Source organism: Pleurodeles waltl, chromosome 8 (genome assembly GCF_031143425.1).
Source record: "Pleurodeles waltl isolate 20211129_DDA chromosome 8, aPleWal1.hap1.20221129, whole genome shotgun sequence".
NCBI lineage: Eukaryota > Metazoa > Chordata > Amphibia > Caudata > Salamandridae > Pleurodeles > Pleurodeles waltl.
In genome coordinates, this window is record NC_090447.1 from 408,457,835 (window position 1) to 408,477,735 (window position 19,901).

A 19,901-nucleotide genomic window follows, 5' to 3' on the forward strand; every position below is an offset into this window, starting at 1 on the left:
ATACGAGTCTGATGGTCCAGACTCACGGTGGAAGTCGGACCGTCGCCACTTTTTCCCCAGCCTAGGGCCTGGCAGTCTTAAACTGCCAGGGCAGCGATGTAAGCAGCACTGCCCTGGGGATTAAGACTCCTGTTGCAGCCCCATCGCACTTTTCACTGCGCACGACAGGTGCTGTCACACCCGACGCACTGCAACATTGCCGCTGGCTTGAAAACGAGCTGGCGTCAATGTTGTGGGTAGTTTCCTGCTGGGCTAGCAGGTGGAAATTCCTAATAGGGCCAGCTAGCAGAAGACCGAAGTGGCAGTCTTCCAACCTAAGGAGTTTTGCGGGCAGCCTCCGCTGCCCACCAAACTCATAATGAGGCCTTTAGACAGTCTTCCAGGATTTTTTCCTATCACCAAGTCAGTTTTATTAACGTTCATCTGCAAAATTTGTTGGACACCTAGGTGGTCATTACAACCCTGGCGGACGGTGTTAAAGCGGCGGTAAGACCGCCAACAGGCCGGCGGTAAAAAAATTGGAATTATGACCGTGGTGGAAACCGCCAACAAAGACAGCCACTTTAACACTCCGACCGCCACGGCGGTACAGACAAACTGCGCGGCGGTCACCGCCAACAGACAGGCGGGAGACAATGTACCGCCCACAGTATCACAACCTACCAATCCGCCACCTTTTCCGGGGCGGATTCACCACGGATAAAAACACGGCGGAAACAGGAATTTCGAAGGGAAAACGCTCACCTCTACACACTCCACGAGGAAGGAGGGCACCATGGAGCCGGAACTCCATATTCTCCCTGCGATAGTCTTCCTGCTCCTATACGAGGATCATCAATGCCGGCGGCGAAGACCACGGTGAGTACTGCACCTACGACATAGGGGAGGGGGAGGCAAAAACACAGGGACACACACAACCAACATCCCAACCCCCACCCTGACCCTCACCCACTACAACACACACATCAATACATATCTATACATTACAGTAACATCCCCCAACCCCCCCCAGAAGAATGCAAAGACAAAAGGAAATGAGTGGAACCATTGTAATATATAAAAATACAGTAAGCAAATATATACAGATATATATACACAATAAACAAAATATACACCACGATTAGTAGTGCATGTATTGCACCATTCATAGTCCGTGGACCACTGGGCCCAAAATGCATGGGCGAGGCCCACACAAGATACCCGATCAAAATGGAGAGAACACTGCAGGGGCATCAGATCGAAATACAACAAGCACCTCAGGGGGAAGGGAAGGGGGGCACCTCAGCCAGATGAGTGCACAACGCCAGGTGCAGGAGGGGGCTCCATGCCCATTGATGTATCCTGGGGAGTGCAAAGCCACAGTCTCTCAAGTCTCTACAGTGGGTGGCTTGCCCACTGGACCATCCTGGGGAGTGCAAAGCCACAGTCTCTCAAGTGGATAACAGTCTCCACTGGTTCTGGAGGGGGCTTTGTGTCCAGAGTGCTTCATCCTGCCAAGGACAGACGGAGTGGATGCTGTTCTCCACTGGTTCTGGAGGGGGACTGGTGCCCAGAGTGCTTCATCCTGTGCAGGACAGACGGAGTGGATGCCTTTCTCCACTGGTTCTGGAGGGGGACTGGTGCCCAGAGTGCTTCATCCTGCCAAGGACAGATGGAGTGGATGCTGTTCTCCACTGGTTCTGGAGGGGGACTGGTGCCCAGAGTGCTTCATCCTGTGCAGGACAGACGGAATGGATGCCTTTCTCCACTGGTTCTGGAGGGGGCTTTGTGCCCAGAGTGCTTCATCCTGCCAAGGACAGACGGAGTGGATGCTGTTCTCCACTGGTTCTGGAGGGGGACTGGTGCCCAGAGTGCAGCACACACCCGTGACGGTCCCAGTTGCGTCACTGCCCCTGCCGCAAATGGGCTAGCGGTGCATTCCATGGCGGTCTTTGCCCTGTTCAGCGGTCCTTGGCCTGTTCAGCGGTGCTTGAGTTGCCAGTGTCAGACCTGTTCAGCGGTGCATTCCATGGTGGTCTCTGCCCTGTTCAGCGGTCCCTGGCCTGTTCAGCGGTGCTTGAGTTGCCAGTGTCAGACCTGTTCAGCAGTGCATTCCATGGCGGTCTTTGCCCTGTTCAGCGGTCCCTGGCCTGTTCAGCGGTGCTTGAGTTGCCAGTGTCAGACCTGTTCAGCAGTGCATTCCATGGCGGTCTTTGCCCTGTTCAGCGGTCCTTTGCCTGTTCAGCGGTGATTGGCCTGTTCAGCGGTGCTTGCCAGGGCGGTTCTTCATTGCCCAGCAGGGCTGTGGCTGGCGGTCCTTCATGGGTCAGCTGGGCTGTGGCTAGCGGTGGCCTCCTGGCCAGTGACGATGGGGCCGGCCTCCTGGGCAGTGACTCTGGCGGTGGCCTCCTGGCCAGTGACGATGGGGCTGGCCTCCTGGGCAGTGACTCTGGCGGTGGCCTCCTGGCCAGTGACGATGGGGCTGTCCTCCTGGGCAGTGGCCTCCTGGCCAGTGACGATGGGGCTGGGGGTGGCCTCCTGGGCAGCGGGGATGATGGCGGTCTTCTCCGCCGTGCTGCTCCTCCCAGACTTTGGAGATTTCTTCTGGCCCTTCCCCACCTTGGGAGGAGTCACAGCTGAGTCGACACTCCCCCCGGGACCCTTGTGAGTGGCTTTGCTGGCTGGAGTCTTCCCCCTCTCCCGCCGGGCACTGTCCAACTTCTGGTGCTTCACAGGGGGGGACTGGCTGTGCTCTGGCTCCGTGCCACACTGGCTGGCCTGGTGGCCGGTGCACTCCACATACCTGTAACAACAGGCACTACTGGTCCCGGAAATTTCTTGGCTGAGGTGCTAGTACTATGAGTTGGGGGGGGTGGGAAATAGGTTAAGGGGGGGCAGGAAAAGTTGTTTGGACACACTTGGACGGGTAGCTGGAGGGGGTTTGGGAGTGGAGGAAGAGGTGGTGGTTGTAGGAGGTGTAACTTTTGTGGATTTGGGTGCAGGTGCATGGGCTGGAGGCTGTTGTGAGGTGGATGGCTGTTGGGTGTGTGTGTGCCTGCGTTTGTGTATCTTGGGAGGGGGTGTCACAGACACACTGGGAGAGGACACAGGGGACGTGGAAATGGTAGTGGGGGTGGTGACTGCACGTGAGCGGGGTGTGGTGGTGGGTGTGCTGGTGCGGGACGTAGTGGCTGTAGTGGTAGTGCATGCAGGTGTGAGTGTAGACGAGTCTGGGAGGGAGGAGGGAGACGACGAGGAGGGGGACACAGTGGAGGCAGTGGATGTTGGTGTGTCTGTATGTGTGTGATGCTTGCGTGAGTGCCTGTGGGATGTGTGGTGCTTATGTTTGCCTGAGCTTACCTTGTGTGGTGAGGTGTGTGCAGGCTGGTCTGATGGTGTGCTTGGGATAGGCTGGGGTACAGGGAATTGGGTCTGGGTGGAGGAAGTTGGAGGGGGGAGGCTAGACACAGGGACAATAGCTGCCATCAGTGCTGAGGCCAGAGTTTGCAGGGTTCGATGAAGGGCAGCCTGACCAGAATGAATGCCCTCCAGGAATGCATTTGTGTGTTGCAATTCCCTTTCTACACCCTGGATGGCATTCAAAATGGTAGACTGCCCAACAGTGAGGGACCTGAGGAGGTCAATGGCCTCCTCACTGAGGGCAGCAGAGGTGACAGGGGCAGGGGCTGAGGTGCCTGGGGCGAAGTTGATGCCCACCCTCCTGGGTGAGCGGGCACAGAGCAAAGGCTGAGGGGCTGCTGGGAGGGCGGTGCTGGTAGGGGGGGTGGCGGCTGGATCTGTAGAAGTGGGGGACACAGATTTTGCCGCCACCACAAGGGAGCTCCCATCGGAGGATGAGTCCGTGTCGCTGGTTGCAGATCCTGTGACCGCCGTGGTGCTCCCCTCGCCCTCCCTCCCACTGGTGTATTCTGAGTCCGTGGTGTGGCCCTCCATGGCCATGTAGGATGCAGCTCCCTCGTGCTCCGGTGCCACTGTACCTCTGCCTGATGATGCTGATGCACACAAGAACAGGGAGACCACAAAAAGGGGGGGGGACGACAGAAGAAAGACAGGTTGAGTGCATGGATTACCGCTACCATTGGCGGACAATACAGACACAGCAGCCCCCTGCACTACGTCGCGCTGTTGGGCTCTACAGATGCAATTCCTGGGAAATGGCCTACAAGACTATGGACGACATCTGCACACATAGATGACACAGGGGCATGAATACCTGTACTTGGCACTCTACAGAGGTGGGGTGGGGTGCCACATGGCCTGCATTACGGAGGGGCCTAGCCTACGGAACTTGCCCTGGCCTAGGGAAACCCACAGCCCTCCTCCCCCACCCAGACACCTTCACTGCACGCAAAGTCAGCTGAATGATGTTGTACTCACCCCCTTGTGTCTGCTGTGATGCCCTCAAGCGCCCATCCAACTCAGGGTAGGCCACCGCCAGGATCCGGAACATCACGGGGGTCATGTTTCGACGGGCACCCCTCCCACATTGGGAGGCCATCCCCAGCTGAGCCTCCGCCGTCTTCTTGCTCCAGCGGCGAATGTCCTCCCATCTTTTCCGGCAGTGGGTGCTCCGTCTGTGGTGGACCCCCAGGGTTTCCAGAGATTTATACTTCTGGAAAGAATATAGATATCAATGAGTCCTTGATCCTGTACTAAGGATGGTTGCTGTTCAGGCAGTACATTGTGAGCAAATGAGCTCGCTATGGCATCTTGCTGTGTGAGAGTTCTTTTGGCTATGTGTACAGCTTGAGAGTGTATACTTTGAAGGGCTCCAATATAAACCTCATAGTTTGCCCTCCCACACTAGGAGTCACAGGAAAGATTGTATGGGAGCTTGTCTAGTCACTCCTTCACAAAGGTTGTAACCTTTATGTGGACAATTACTGTACAGGAGTAGAGCTGTTCAGTGACCTCTCAAAGGTAGCACTGTGGCATGCAGTACAGTTTGTTGTCACCCCAAAGGATTCCCACAGGAGCTTGTTTGTAAGGAGCTCCAGAAATCACAAGAGCACTGTGATGCGTTCCAGTGCTCGCTGTCAAGGTTTCGGATAGGCATGATGTGTATGTGCTCACTACACTTCACTCTGAAAGCAGTCCCCCCTTCATGCTTTGGGGTCAGATGGCCGAAGTTTGCAATCCTGCCTGTATACTTGATTGCAACAAGTACATGGGTGGAGTGGATAAGAAGAACCAGGTTCTTCAACTATACAATGCATGTTGTAAACTCGCACTTAGAACAAGAAACTATTTACCTACCTGATCCAGACTGCAACATACAATGCGTATATTGTTTATTGTCAGACAACCAAGGACGACTCATGTCTTTCCATGAATTTCAGTTGTCCGTCATTGAAAGTCTCACTGCTGCAGAAGCAGCAGTCTCCACTTCATATGTTCTGGAGGACGTGGCAAGGCTTCAGGAGCGACAATTTGTTGATTCCAATCCCGAAGCACCTAAAAAGGCTTGACCATGTCATCATTGTAAAGTCTCCTCTAAGCATGGAAAGAGGCAAGAGAGTCGTGTTTACTGTTTTTTCTGCCCTTCTCAGCCCACCCTCTGTTTTCCTACTTGCTTTATGTTGTATAATACAAAAGTGAGGCATTGGGAAATTGACTGAGGTGCAGCTGCCGTTAGGTAAACCTTTCAATGGCTGCGCATGGAGAGATTATCTTTTTTGATGCAATCACAGGCAGCATTCTGGAAACACGGATCTCACACATGATGCAGTAGCAGCAATGCTAGCCACCCCACGCTAGGTTACGAAACCGTGCAAGCTTTGTAGTCTTCTGCAGAGTCCAATAAAGCCTGTTGATGGTAAAAAAATGGTTTCTCTTCTGGTTGGGAGGCTTAACTGTGGAGTACAGTTTTCACAGTGAAGTTCACTATAACTGGGAGCTCAGATTCCTGCTGAATTCCTTCCCAGACCAGTCCTGGCACAGCTAATGCTTTATCCACTGAATCCAGAAATTTCCAGTTCCATAACAAAACGTCTTTGTTAATTGTACATGGTCTCTGCAACAGTGATTCCACATCCCAATCCCCACAGAATTTTTGCCTAGCACTAACTTACCAACAGGAGAGTTGCAGGTAGTTGAATATAGATAAAAGCCCCTCGTGTTTTTCCTTCAACTCTTCCCACGGTATCAACCCTTGCTGCATAGTCAGGACCCCCCTGCTTGATAACCAGACCCTCCTCAGGGGGAAGTTCAGGAGTGCCTGTGGAATCCCACACAGGCACATAGCTAGAATTGTAGCATATACCCATTACCTTCCTACTCTGTTCCATAGTCTAAGAGCTGTATTCAGGACCTACAGACAGACTTTTTGAAGAACTTTGGTGCCCCAAATTTACTTAGGAATACTGATTCTCCCACCCCAGCAGTATTTTCTGAGAGGATCTCTCCCCACGTTGAGTCATTTAGGGGGTCCCCAAGAGTACCCCCTGTTCTTAAACTAGAAAGCCTCACAGTAAAGGTTTAAGTCCAAGACAGCCAATCCCCTCCCGGAAGTCTGCTTCTCAGCTTTTTCCATGAGAGCCTTGCCCTATATCTGACCCACAGAAAACTCATAATCTTCTCTTGTATCTTGGCAATATCTTTCCTAGGACATTCAAGGGGAATACAATTAAAAAGATACATCAGCTTAGGGAAGATTGTCATTTTAATTAAGTTTACTCTGCCGTAAATCACCAATGGCAAATTCCTCCCCATGCATAGAAGCTGGTCTACATCATTTCCCCTATTTCTAGATTAAGTGCCGGGACTGCCCTAAGGGACAGGACAACTTTGATACCCAAAAATTTAAATTCTGGGACTACTCTTTCTCAATCATCAAGGTTCCAACACATTATTTCCGATTTTGCAGTGTTCACTGAATACCATACAGTGCACCAAACTCCCCTGCTATTTCTTCTCCCTGGGGGATACTCCGAACAGAGTCAGATGGATTAGTAATCAGATCATCGGCACAAAGTGTAACTTTAACCATCAATTGGTTTACAGTAAGGAGGATTACTTGTTGGTCCCTTCTAAGGAAATAGGTGAATGGTTCAATATTTACGTCAAACAGGAGGAGAGAAAGGGGAACCCCTGCCTCGTAACACAAGAGATTGAAAAACTCTCTGTTAATTCACCATTAAACAAGATTCTAGCTGTGGAGCTGGCATATAGATTCTGTAGAGTGGCAATAAAACATTGGTTAAAATCTAATACTGTCTACACCTCCCACAGGAAAACCCAACAGACTCTGTCAAAGGCCTTGGCAGCATCGATGGTAGGAACTGCTGCATGACCTCATGAATTTGGCACTTAAAGACAAACCCCTTCCGATCCCGAGCTGGGGTGCTATTTTGGCCAGTCTGCCAGCTAAAGTGCTAGCAATGACCTTATAATCTGCATTTAAAAGGGAGATTGGTCAGCAGGAGTGTGTCTTTCTAGGACCCTTAGCCAGTTTCAATAACAAAACTAACGTAGCTTCCTTCCACAACCGCAGGATTCAGTCATTGTCAAGATATATACTATTAAACAGTTTGGCCCACGTGGGTACATTCACCTCTTCTAGCCTCTTATAAAGCTTTGAGGGAACAGTATTTGGGCCCATAGCCTTTCCATTATCATCATAGATCAGATGTTCCCAAATTTCAGTATTTTTGATCTGCACCCCAATTGCCTCTCTTCCAGACTCAGTAAGACCAGGGAGATCCCTGTTCCTTAATCAGTTACTGATATCTTCCGTGGCCCGAAGGGCCTCCTCAGTATATATTGCTGTGAACATGGCTACTAGGTGCTCCTGCATTTCCTCTGATTTCTTAGAGTTATCCCCCTGCAGGTTAATAATTAGCTCCTTGATAATATTGCTATATCTCTCTGATTTCACTTTCCAGGCCAGGAGTGCCCCTGCTCTCTCCCCATATTTAAATAGATTAGAGCTCTTGGCCAGCCGTCTCTCCCTGCACTTTTTTCCAGCATGAGTTTGAAATTCAGCTGAGCCTCATCTAGGACCAGATGTATAATTTTTTTACAATAGCGATTACCTAATTGCGCTTTTTTGCGTATCGCAATGAGGTAATCGCTATTGGAATGTATGAAACTCCAGGAGTTTCATACTGCGATTTGCAAGGGCTCGCAAATCGACCTACCTCATTAATATTCTGGAGGTAGGTCGCAATTTGCAAGCCATTGCGAATGGCTACAATCACAGGGATGGTGGCCTGCTAGGCTCAACAGACCACCATGTCTGTGATTGCTTTTCAATAAAGCAATATATTTTTTTTAAATGTAGCCCGTTTTGCTAAAAGGAAAACGGAATGCGGTTACAAATGAAAAATGAAAAGTTTTTTTAAATTTTTTAACAGTAGGCAGTGGTCCGTGGGACCACTGCCTGCTCTTAAAAACATTTTTGCATGCATTAAAAAATGAGAAGGGATCCCTTGGGACCCCTTTCCCTTTGCAAATGGGTTACCACCTACTTGAAGTAGGTGGGAACTGCGATTGTTTTGAGACCACATTCACGGTCACAAAACAATCATACATACCTCTGCGATTCGGTATTAGGAAGGGACGCCCTTGACATGCCTCTTCCGAATACCGAATCGGTATGTAGTCGCAAACTGGACTTGTTCCATACCAAAACGCATTTTTGCGATCGCAAATGGTCCAACGGGCCGTTTGCGATCGCAAAAATGTTTGATACATCTGGCCCCTAGTTTCTTATCACTTCTTTATTCTGGGAAGGGTTTTGCCCTTGCCCAGCCTCAGACACTACCTTTTCAGGATCACTTCCAGTGCCCTGATTTCTTGTTCCATGGCTACCCAGGCTGCCTTTTCTCATCTATTCTTCCTACAAACCATACTGTGTATCTCCCCACACAAAAAGACTTTGAAAGTATCCCATACTACTGCAGGAGAGGCAGACCCTCTAATGTCCTTAAGAAAATCCCTACTAGCCTTCTCCAGCTTTAAAACATTTTTTTCATCTTGCCAAATTGCACGGTTGACTGTCCATCTAACATTTTTCCTTCAAACCAGACATACAACAGTAATGCACAAAGCTGCATGGTCAGAAATATGCCCAGTTAGATGAGAAATCCCTTGAATCCTATCTATTACATTATTGTTGACAAAGACCACAACACCCACAGCCAGGAAGAGGACATAGCACACAACAACTACAGCCAGGAAGGGGAAGGATTCCACAACAAAGAAATAGTACAGCCTGGAAAAGTGCCCATATTTCTTATTTGTAACGTGTATCCCTTAGTCTGGCCCAACATATGCCACCAAATGTCAACCAGCCCAAAATCCTACAACATGCTCTTTAGTGCTTGCCTAATTCTGGGGGTATTGACACAATGTCTCCATGTGGATCTATCCAGGATGGGAACCATTAAAATATTGAAGTCGCCCGCAAGCATCACTGGACTGGGGACTGGAGCCAGGATGGGGAAGGAGACCACACCTCCTGCCATGAAGGGAATGAAGCCCTCAACTGGGAGAGTGAAACCACCAACACCACCACATGTGGTCACAGAGCCCTCACTACCAGCAGAGGCAGCCAAGGAGGCACCATCACCTGTTGCCATAGAGCAGCACTCCACACCAGCTGAGGCATTCCAGCTATCACTGCCAGCAGAGGCAGCCCAGGAGGCACCATCACCTGTTGCCACAGAGAAGCACTCCACACCAGCTGAGACAGTGCAGCTATCACCTCCAGCAGAGGCAGGCCAGGAGGCACCATCACCTGTTGTCACAGAGCAGCACTCCACACCAGCTGAGGCAGTGCAGCTATCACCACCAGCAGAGGACATGTAGACCACCGGCCAGGGACTGCTGCACAAGGGGCCTCCTCCAGAAGCAGTTGGCATGTTCCCCACCTGAGAGACTGTATCTTTGCACTTCCCAGCAAAGGGAAATGGGCATGGAGCCCCCTCCAGAACCAGTGGGCATGTTCCCCAGCTCAGAGACTGTAACCTTGCACTCCCCAGCAAAAAGGAATGGGCATGGAGCCCCTTCCAGAACCAGTGGGAAAGTCACCCACTCCAGAGACTGTGGCCTTGCACTCCCCAGCAAAGAGGAACGGGCATAAAGCCCCCTCCAGAACTAGTGGGGAAGTTCCCGTATTCGTCTGAGGTGCCCCCCCCTTTCCCCTTAAGGTGCCTGCCCACTTGCAAAATGATGCCCCTGCAGTGTTCTCTCCAGATGTGTCAGGATACAAGTTGAGCCTGGGACTGTGCCCTGTGGCCTTGTGTGCCCTTATGACTTTGGAGTGGGCATTGGCCTTTTATGAACATTTGCATATATTTGGTTTGTGTAGTGGGTTTTGCTATGCTAATACATTGTCTGTACTTCCGAAATCTGGTCCTTGTTTTCTTTTGCCGTGTGCCATTGGTTTACGTATGCAGCTGGTTGTGTGTAGGGTGTGTGTGTGAATGGTGTGTGTTGTGCGTGTGTGTGTCGCTGTTGTTTTCCTCCCTTCCTCCCTCCCTTGTGTGATAGGCGGCTGTACTCACTGTCATCGTCTTTGTCAAGGTTGGTGTTCCAGGTGGAGCATAACGTAAAAAATCATCGGGGACACTTGCAGTTCAGGTTCCATGGCGGCGTAGTTCTTCCCTGTGTCTCCAATGGTGAGTTCTTTCACTTCTGGGCTCTGTTTCCGCCAGGCTTTTGTTGGCATTGGTACTGCCCCGGAAAAGGTGGCAGTTTGCAGTGTCTTAATATGGTGGGCGGTACTTTGCCTTCCACCTGGCTGTTGGTGGCTACCGCTGTGATGAGTGTGGTTTCCGCCCTGGCATTTGGTGTGGTACATTGGCTGTCTATGGGAGTTATCTCCACCATGGTCATAATTTGGCAGAACTTACCGCCAGCCTGTTGGCGGTATTACCACCACTTTATCACTCACTGCCAGGGTCGTAATGAGGGCCTAAGTCTTTTGTTTAACGTTTTATTGGGACACAGTCCTGAAAGAGAGGCCCAGTATGAATTTAGAACAAGCGATCCAGAGAATACAGAGGGATCCCTTCAAAAGGAATCTCAATCACACTAAACCCCGGACGATCTTAGTAAACCTTCTTTCTTATGTGGTCAGAGAAGTCATCCTCGGAGCTGCTTTAAAGAACGGCCCCTATATGTTTAAAGGGTATTCTTTCTCCATAAGGTTCGATGTTTCCAAAGCTACCAAACCAGAGGCAGTGGGATGGATGAACTACATAAACTTAGTGCAAAGGCACAATTAAAATTCCCGGCAATGCTACACATCATGTGAAATAATCAGATGTAAAATTATCAGGCACCAGAGGACGTGGATGCGTTGATCGGTTCAATTAAGAAGCATGCTAACTCTTGAGGCCCTCCTTTCAATTTTTAATTATTCGTAGCACTCAAGTAGGCATCCTGGGTGGCAAGGGTGGTGGATAACAGCGGATGGGGAGTCCACAGTAGGGTGTAGAGGCGAGTATAGCGTAAGTAAGTCCCTCTTGGGGAGTGGCGCAATGACATTGGATATGCTAACAAGTAGAGGGAGAGTTTCTCACGGAGGGGGGGTTGGGAAGGAGTACTGGTCGGAGAGAAAAGGGGAAAAAAATAAACAAATTGTCCTCATGAACTCCAAGCTGTTATCATTGTCCCTGATGTTGTTAGCTGTGTATCCTTTATACACTCTTACAAGTTGTGGGTGGGTTAAAAACATGATACTATCATATGGCAGGCAAAGAGATAAGTTTTCTTTCATGGATCCTCAATGGCTTAAGGTTAAAAAAGAGGGAAATGATAATGCTGTGTAATACTTGAGGAGAGTTAGGCTCAGTTTATGATTTTGCAGGAGTCCCATTTAACCCTGTTGGAGGGCAGAAGTGTCTTCTTGAAGTGAATATAGATTGAGAGCTACATAGTCTCGGTTCAGGTGGAATTTTGAAAGGGGGTTGCTATTTTGGTGAGGAAAGGAGCGAATGTGGACATTTTGATTTTGAAATGTGCTGGGGTTTATTGTCCGAAAGCCGTCAAACCCTCTAACTCTCTATTCTGGAGTGGAATTTGATAGAGTCCCCAGTTCCAATGATACTTGCGGGCGACTTTAATATTTTGATGGTTCCCATCCTGGATAGATCCACGAGGAGGCAAAGTGTCAATACCCCCAGAATTTGGCAAGCACTAAAGAGCTTGTTGTAGGATTTTGGGCTGGTTGACATGTGGCAGCATAGGTTGAGCCAGACTACGAGATACATGTTACAAATAAGAAATATGGCCACTTTTCCAGGCTATACTATTTCTTTGTTGTGGACTCCTTTCCTTCCTGGCTGTGGGTGTTGTGGGCTCCTTTCCCTTCCTGGCTGTGGGTGTTGTGGGCTCCTTCTCCTTCCTGGCTGTGGGTGTTGTGGGCTCCATTCCCTTCCTGGCTGTAGGTGTTGTGGGCTCTTTTCCCTTCTTGGCTGTAGGTGTTGTGGGCTCCTTCCCCTTTCCGGCTGTTGGAGTGGAATCCATCACAGTCCTGACTCCATGACTAGGAGGTGCCTCCACTGTCCCCCTGGACTGTTTGGCTGAGGTGCTGGCCTGGCTGGTTGGCACCTTGGTTCTATGGGCAGGACGTGAGGGAGTGGGAGGGAAGAGGTCAAGTTGGGGAAGGAAAAGCTTTTTAGGGACCGTAGGGTGGGAGGAGGAAGGAGGGATGGGAGTGGAGAGGAGGTTAAGGGAGTGGTTGTTGGAGATGTATGTCTGCTGGACTTTGGTGCAGGGGCATGGGCAGTGTGCATGTGTGAGGTGGATGGATGTTGGGTGTCGTTTGTGTCCTTTAGGAGGAGGAATAGACACAGTGGGATAGGACACAGGGGACAAGAGGATGGATGTTGTGGAGGTGTCTGTTAGTGAGGTGTGTGTGCTACTTGATGTGGTGATACTGGTGGTGGATCTTGAGGCAGTGCATGCAGGTGTGAGTGTGGATGTGACTGGGAGGGAAGTGGAGTAGGAGGAGGAGGGGGAGACAGTGGAGGTAGTGGATGCGGTTGTGTCTGCAACTGTATGGTGTTAGTGCTCGTGGGATGAAATGTAGTGCTTGTGTCTCCCTGTGCCACTCTTGGGTGTTGTCTTGTGTGCATGCTTGTCTGTATGTGTGCCTGGGATGGGTTGGGGTTGAGGAGAAGGGGACTGGGAAATGGTAGTTGGAGGGAGACGGTAGAAATAGGGACAATGGCTGCCATCAGAGAGGAGGCCAAAGCCTGAATCGATCTCTGTTGGGCCGCCTATCCACCGTGAATGCCCTCGAGGAATGCATTGCATTGCTGCATCTGGGATGCCAGCCCCTGGATGGCATTCACAGTGGTTGATTACCCTACATAGATAGATCTCAGGAGGTCAATAGCTGCCTCACTCAGGGCAGCAGGGCTCACTGGGACAGGGCCTGAGGTGCCTGGGGCAAAGCAGATGCCCACCCTCCTGGGTGAGCGGGCACGGGCCACTCGCTGAGGGGCTACTGGGAGGGCGTTGCTGGTACATGGGGTGGCGTCTGTACCTGTAGCTGGGGTGGTCACAGAGGTGTCCGCCACCACCAGGGAGCTCCCATCGGAGGAGGTATCTGAGTCTGTGTTGTCTCCTCCAGTCTCTGCCATAGTGCTCCCCTTGCTCTCCATCCCACTGGTTCCTTCGGCGTCAGTGGACTCTACCTCCAGGGTCCTGTGGGATGCAGCTCCCACTGTCGCTGGTGCCCCTGCTCATCCACCAGATGATGCTAATGCACACAAGGACAGGATGACAAAACAAGAAAGAGGGAGAGACAAAGGATACACTTGGTCAATGACTGCACCAACACCACTATTGGCATGCACATCACCGTCACACACAGGGAACATGCTTAAGCAGTATGCATTGCACTACCAGTGATATGGCTAGTCACTAAGGCAAAGTGATGACCACACACCACCAACTGCAGCACACATTGCCCTGCCAGAAATGGACTGTTAACAAGCTAGGTTACCTATATTTGCCATACAGCCATTACCCTTCAGTTGACCCACACTGCAATGTCTGGCCCGGCCTTAGGGGAACCCATTAACACACATCCACCACCCAGATATCACCCCACCAGCCAAAATATGTAACAATACCCACTGTACTCACCACCTTGTGGCTGCTGTGATTCCCTCAAGCACCCATCCAGCTCAGGGTAGGCCACCGCCAGTATGCAACCCATCAGGGGGGTCAGGGTCTGACATACACCACTTCCTCATTTGGAGGCCATCCCAGCTGGGCCTCCGCGGTCTTCTGTGCCCAGCGTCTCAAGTCCTCCCACCATTTCCAACAGTGAGTGCTCCGCCTGCCAAAGACCCCCAGGGTCTGCACATCTTTTGCGATGGCACGCCATAATCCCTTCTTTTGATGGGTGTTGACCTGCAGTGGCAAGACAGACAGGAGAACACCATTAAACAAACAGTCCAGCCTGTCACACAAATGGCTCACCATACCCGATTCCATCACCATTGGCACATCCATAGGCCAGCGCACAACATGTACTGCCAACAGACAATTCCCCCGACCCACCCTTACACGATGCTTTCACACACATCTCCATGCATCCTTGCCACATGCATTGTGGCCAAAGTGTACTCACCTGTTGGTCTGGAGGCCCATAAAGCTGTCCCCATCCACCAGTTGCTCCAACTCCTCTGAATTAAATACTGGGACCTTTTGCCGTTCACACGGGCCATGGTAGGTCCCAGACACAGGTCACCGCAGCACACGCAGTGCAGGTGTTCTCCTTATGAAGATCAGGAAACAAGTGAAGAATCAGATAGGAAATGGCGGTCACGTCCGCTGCGGTGTACACCATCACCGCTAGTGCAGATCCCCATTGGCCACTGTACGCCCAACGTCAGCAGAATTACCTCACTTCACTACAACCCACGCACTGCACCTACACATATGACTAACCCCAATGCCAAATCCTACATGCTATACCAATGCCTGGACACCCCTCCCAGCCCTGCATGGACACCTATCACCAAAGCATGCACAGCATAGGGAAACTAACAATCCCACAAAACATCACCATACACAAACAAAAGGTGGCAGGGCAAAAACAACCATAGAGGGCAGGATAGGGATGTACAATATGTCATACACATTAAGCATAATACATCACTTACATCCCCACAGGTATCCCAGCCAAATTCAGCGGAGAGGAGGTGCCACGACTATCCAGTCCCCCAACAGAAGATGCCTCCAATGATGACAGTTACTCTGGACTTTTGGATCTGGATGACCTACCTTGCCCATCAGGGACCACTCGACAGCCGGTCACCCAAGCCCACTCACAGACCACCACAGAGCCTCCCCCATTGGGATCCCATTCCACAGCACCCACCCAGCGTACCCACACCTCTGTCCCCAGGACACGGTAATCAGCAGTGTGCCCACCTGTACAGCGACCCCAGGCCACACCTCACCCCCAAGACAATCAGGGACCTGAGGTCAGTGGCAGTGGGCACATAGTTCAGGGGACAGAGGCACAGGCCAACAGGGACAGTGGGTGGATTATTGTGCACCAGGGGGAGGACAGGAGCAGGGAACGGACTCTCCAGGAGGCACTCTCCGAGATCCTGGGGCCCTACCATAATTCCCAGGACACAATGGACCAGATTCTAGACAACGTGCAGGAGAACAGGCGGCTGCAGGAGGGACAGTATCAGGGGATTAGGGAGGACTTGCAGGCCATCAACACCACCCTGATCTCCATAGCAGGGGTGCTGGCAGACATGGCCAAAATCATGAGGGAGGCAACAGCACAGCAGTGGGCCCTTACCACTAGACATTCCATTTACCAGTCCTCCACTTCCACTACAGCTAGTGGGCAGGAGGCCCCACCACAGGACCCACAGGCCACCAGCATCCCTCCCCCTGCAGAAGGTGAACCACCCCGTAAATGCTCCCTGTGGCCCAGACAGAAGCCAGGGACACTTGCCAAGACCACCACCAGGAAATTAGACTCTCCTGATTGTACCCCCTGTGTCCCACACTGTCACCTTGTCCACTTTGAACTGCCTTTGCTCTTCTTCCTATGGCCACTTGGACACTGCACCTGTGCTACAAACAGACTGGAACAATACCCTGGACTTTCCTCCATCAATACCCCATTCCATTGTACTTTTCCCTCGATTTTTAGTACTACAATCATGAAACAGGGGGAGAATTATATTTGCGGTGGGGCAGTCCATAGCCAGTTGATCGGAAAAGTCCTGGCATCCGACCCCTCATCACCCTCGGGGAAGCCCACTAAGTGAAGGTTGTTCCCCCAGGCACAATTCTCTGCGTCTTCCACCCTTCAGTACAAGTCTTTGGTCAATGTCTGAAGTTTTGAGACCTCTTGGCAGAGACAAACTGAGGAGTCTTCTATTTCTGATGTCCTTCCTTCGGTTGCAGTGACTGTCTCTGAGACCTTACGTAAGTCCAAGCAGAGCAGGGACACCTCTGATCCCAACTGTCCTATTCTGCCAACTAGTGCCTCCCTAGAGACAAGTATTGCCTGAAGCAATGCCACGTTGTTCAGCATGATAGGGCCCGATGATGAGGCAGAGACAGTCGCATATTTTTCTATTTTGCCCTGTTTGGGGTGCTTTGGTTCTTTGCCTTTGGCTGTATTGCAGTGTATTGGAATTGACAGTCCTTAAGCAAAGGAGTTGCCGGCCCGTGTCACCCTCTGCAAGAGTGGCAGGTATGGCGATCAGTCTTTCAGAGATGGGCTGTGTGTCCCACGTCCCCTCTCTGTGACACTATCATATGTGGTTCCCTGGCCTAGCTTCTTGCTGTATGGCCCAGGCAAGGACCCCTGCATCACTGCCTGTCTGTGTCTCTCCCAGAGCCGATAGTTACAGGGGCACAAGTGACCTGCTCATCTGCACGTTGTCCTAGGCACAAGTTCTCACCGGGTCCCACCGGTGGCATCCTCCCTCAATCTCTCCCTCCACAGACAGGAAAACAACCCTTTGGGGGTTCAGATGAAGCAGGGGGAGCCCCTGCCAGGATGCTCTCCCCCTCCTTCTGCTGCCTCTTTCTCTACAGGCCCGGGTCAGTCTACCCCCTTGTTGCAAAGGCGCTGGGGACCCTTGCCACGTCTTGACCCACCTGCCCACCGTGCAGTCTCATCTGTCTCTGGCGGCCTCCATGGCCTGTGTGTTCCTGGGGCTGACACATCTCACTGGCCCCCTATCCTGTCACATGTTGGGCCACCATCAGCTTGTGACCTCCACCGGTTCAAGGCCAGCACTGAGAGGCAGTCTCGGTAGGGTTGCTCACCCTCGCGCCTCTCCATCTGACACAGCCCTCTTGGCCTCCTGCGGCTCCAGCTCATTCCATGGCAGGCCCTTCCCTCATGCCATCAGCCGTGGATCCTCCCAGCATATGGAACAGCGTCCCCACCTCACCCCGTTAGGAGGGGTATAGCCCGGGCATGGTTCACCCAAAGAAAGGCTGATGCAGGCAGATCATGTCAGATTTACGGGAATCTTGGTGCAGCTCGATTAAGACGCGTCCTCCATGTCGGCTGTCATAACTACGCCCCAAAATACTGCTTTTTTGAATGATAAGGCCTAGTCATGCAGAGCCTATATGTGCTTTGTCAGAGGCCACTAAAATTGGCCTGCATAAGTGCTTTGTGAAGTGTCAAACACACGTTTTAGTGCAAATGTCTTCTCTGTTGCATGCTGTAGGCATGCCATCAAGCATGCTGCAAAGTGCTTAACTGATTAAAAGACATTCTTTTTAGCTCTGCAGACTTACTCATTCCCTTTCAGATCTCTAAGCCAAGCACTTTGTAGAGTATACTACTCAACAGGAAAGTAATATTCATGTTTGCAAAAAATAGATACTGTGTCTAACCCACTCAGAGAGGAACAGAGTCCTATATACTTTCACATACTGAGAAAGTACTGATATATGCAGTGCTATCAAAGGTAAATGCAGATACTTTCACATTCCCTTGTATTCCCTAAAACAGATACTGAGGTATTTGTTCAGCCACTTATGTACACATTTAAAGAGTCAAAAAGGCATTAAAACAGTCACATACTAGCACATGTACTAAAACTACTCATGGCGCTACTACAGGTGGACTCATACATTCACTCAATTTTATAGGCAACTAGTGACAAAATATTCTCATGTGTCCAGATAAAAAGTGTTTTAAATATGAGTGCATACCCTGTATATAGAGTTTAACTTCCCACTGTCTGTTGTCTCTAAAACCCCGTTGTCAAGTACTAAACCCACGTTTTACTAAAATAACTCACCCCTAAAATATGCTGTAGGTATGCCATCAACCATGGTGTTTTGTTGTTAATGGATTGACAGATACCTTTTTCAGTTTTAGAAAGTTACTGATATACTTGCAGACCCCGAAACCAAGCACTATATAGGATATACAAGTCAGCAAGGAACTGACATAGACATTTATGAAGAATAGATCCTCTATCTCACCCAGTCAGAGACAGAAACAGAGACTTCTACATTCATTCACATATTCGGAAAGTACTTATGTATGTAGCTCCAGCAAAGGCAATTACAGACTCTCTTGCATACCTCTGTATACCTAATTCAGGCACTGATGTGAGGCAGTGTGCTCCCAACCCGCCTTCCTGTTAAAAGGCTCCCTTGAGCCATTGAGCTGACGAGCTCTGGAGACGCACCTGTGAGCCTGTGAGTGGTACTAGACCTGAGACGATTTTGGCAGCATTTCCAGCAACCCCAGATATTTTTTTATGCTTTCTACTCTCTACTGATGAGGGGCAACTACCCTGAAACACGAGTATAGAGATGAACAGCAACGACTGCACTAACTTTAGTGAAAAACTTCGGACACTTTCAAGTAAGCGTTAAATTTGAACTGCATTTACCAGGATGCAAAGGGGCGAACTCGACTGGGATGTGAGGCAGTGTGCTCCCAACCCGCCTTCCTAGAAACACATTTATAGTGCCACAGAGGTACTGGCACTAGATGACATGGCTATAGGTGGACACCTGCATTCAGTCACATATGTAGGGAAATAGTGACATAATCTTGTCATATATCCAGAAAAGAACTGCTTTAATGATGGGTGAGGTCCAATAGTGCAGGGCCTGTGAGGTATTTGTTCCCTCATTTATATACACATATAGAGAGCAGTGCAGAAAGAAAAAGGGACAGTAACATACTGGGAGATGTACTAAAACATGTCATGCTAGTATTAAAGGTGGACATCTACATACACTCACATAAACATGCAACTAGTGACATGTATGTAGAATACTTCTGCTTTAATGATGGATAAGACCTTCTATTTGTGAATATGTGTATATTTTGTCACTGGCTACTTATATAGGTGTACAAGATGACTTTCTAAAAGTTGAAAGCTATGTTTTACAAGAAATAAATCAGCTCTGTAATATGCTATATATATAGATTATGAACAATAACAACACAATTCTTTTTATTGTACTTCACTATTTAAAATGTTTAATATACAAGTAAATAATTAGAAAATAAATGTACCTTTTTTATTAGTTTTCAGGTGGAAGAATCAACTTTGCTATATAGAGTTCCAACGCCATCAAAAAGTGAGTAAAAAAAGAAAGAAAAAAAATACTACCTCCTTAGAACTGAGAAACAAAACAGAGGCAAAATGCTGAAACAGTGGTGACAGAAAAATTAGCTGTTGGTAAGATAACAAAGACATTTGTTAAAATAGTATGTGGTCAACTTGAAAGACAGCAAAGTAAGGTGCATGAAAGAGAAAGCTTGACATCAACTAAGAAAGGAATAAAAGTACATGTTATCACAAGTAAAAAATCCTATGAAGAAGGACAGAGTTTAGCTAGAAGACAGCACCAATTTACGGAAATAAGAGTTAGAATGTTCTGTTGCGGAGAAATCCAGAATCTGATGAGAT

The 19,901-nt window shown here is 49.9% G+C and overlaps 1 long non-coding RNA gene across 1 annotated transcript in view; it reads left to right on the forward strand.

Annotated features, from left to right (window-relative positions):
• LOC138249107 (uncharacterized) overlaps positions 1-19,625 on the forward strand; it is a 42,463-nt gene extending 22,838 nt beyond the window's left edge. Inside the window, exon 3 of the long non-coding RNA XR_011194721.1 lies at positions 19,517-19,625. This is a non-coding gene — a long non-coding RNA (uncharacterized lncRNA). The remainder of the gene's footprint in view (positions 1-19,516) is intronic.
• Positions 19,626-19,901: the final 276 nt, after the last annotated feature.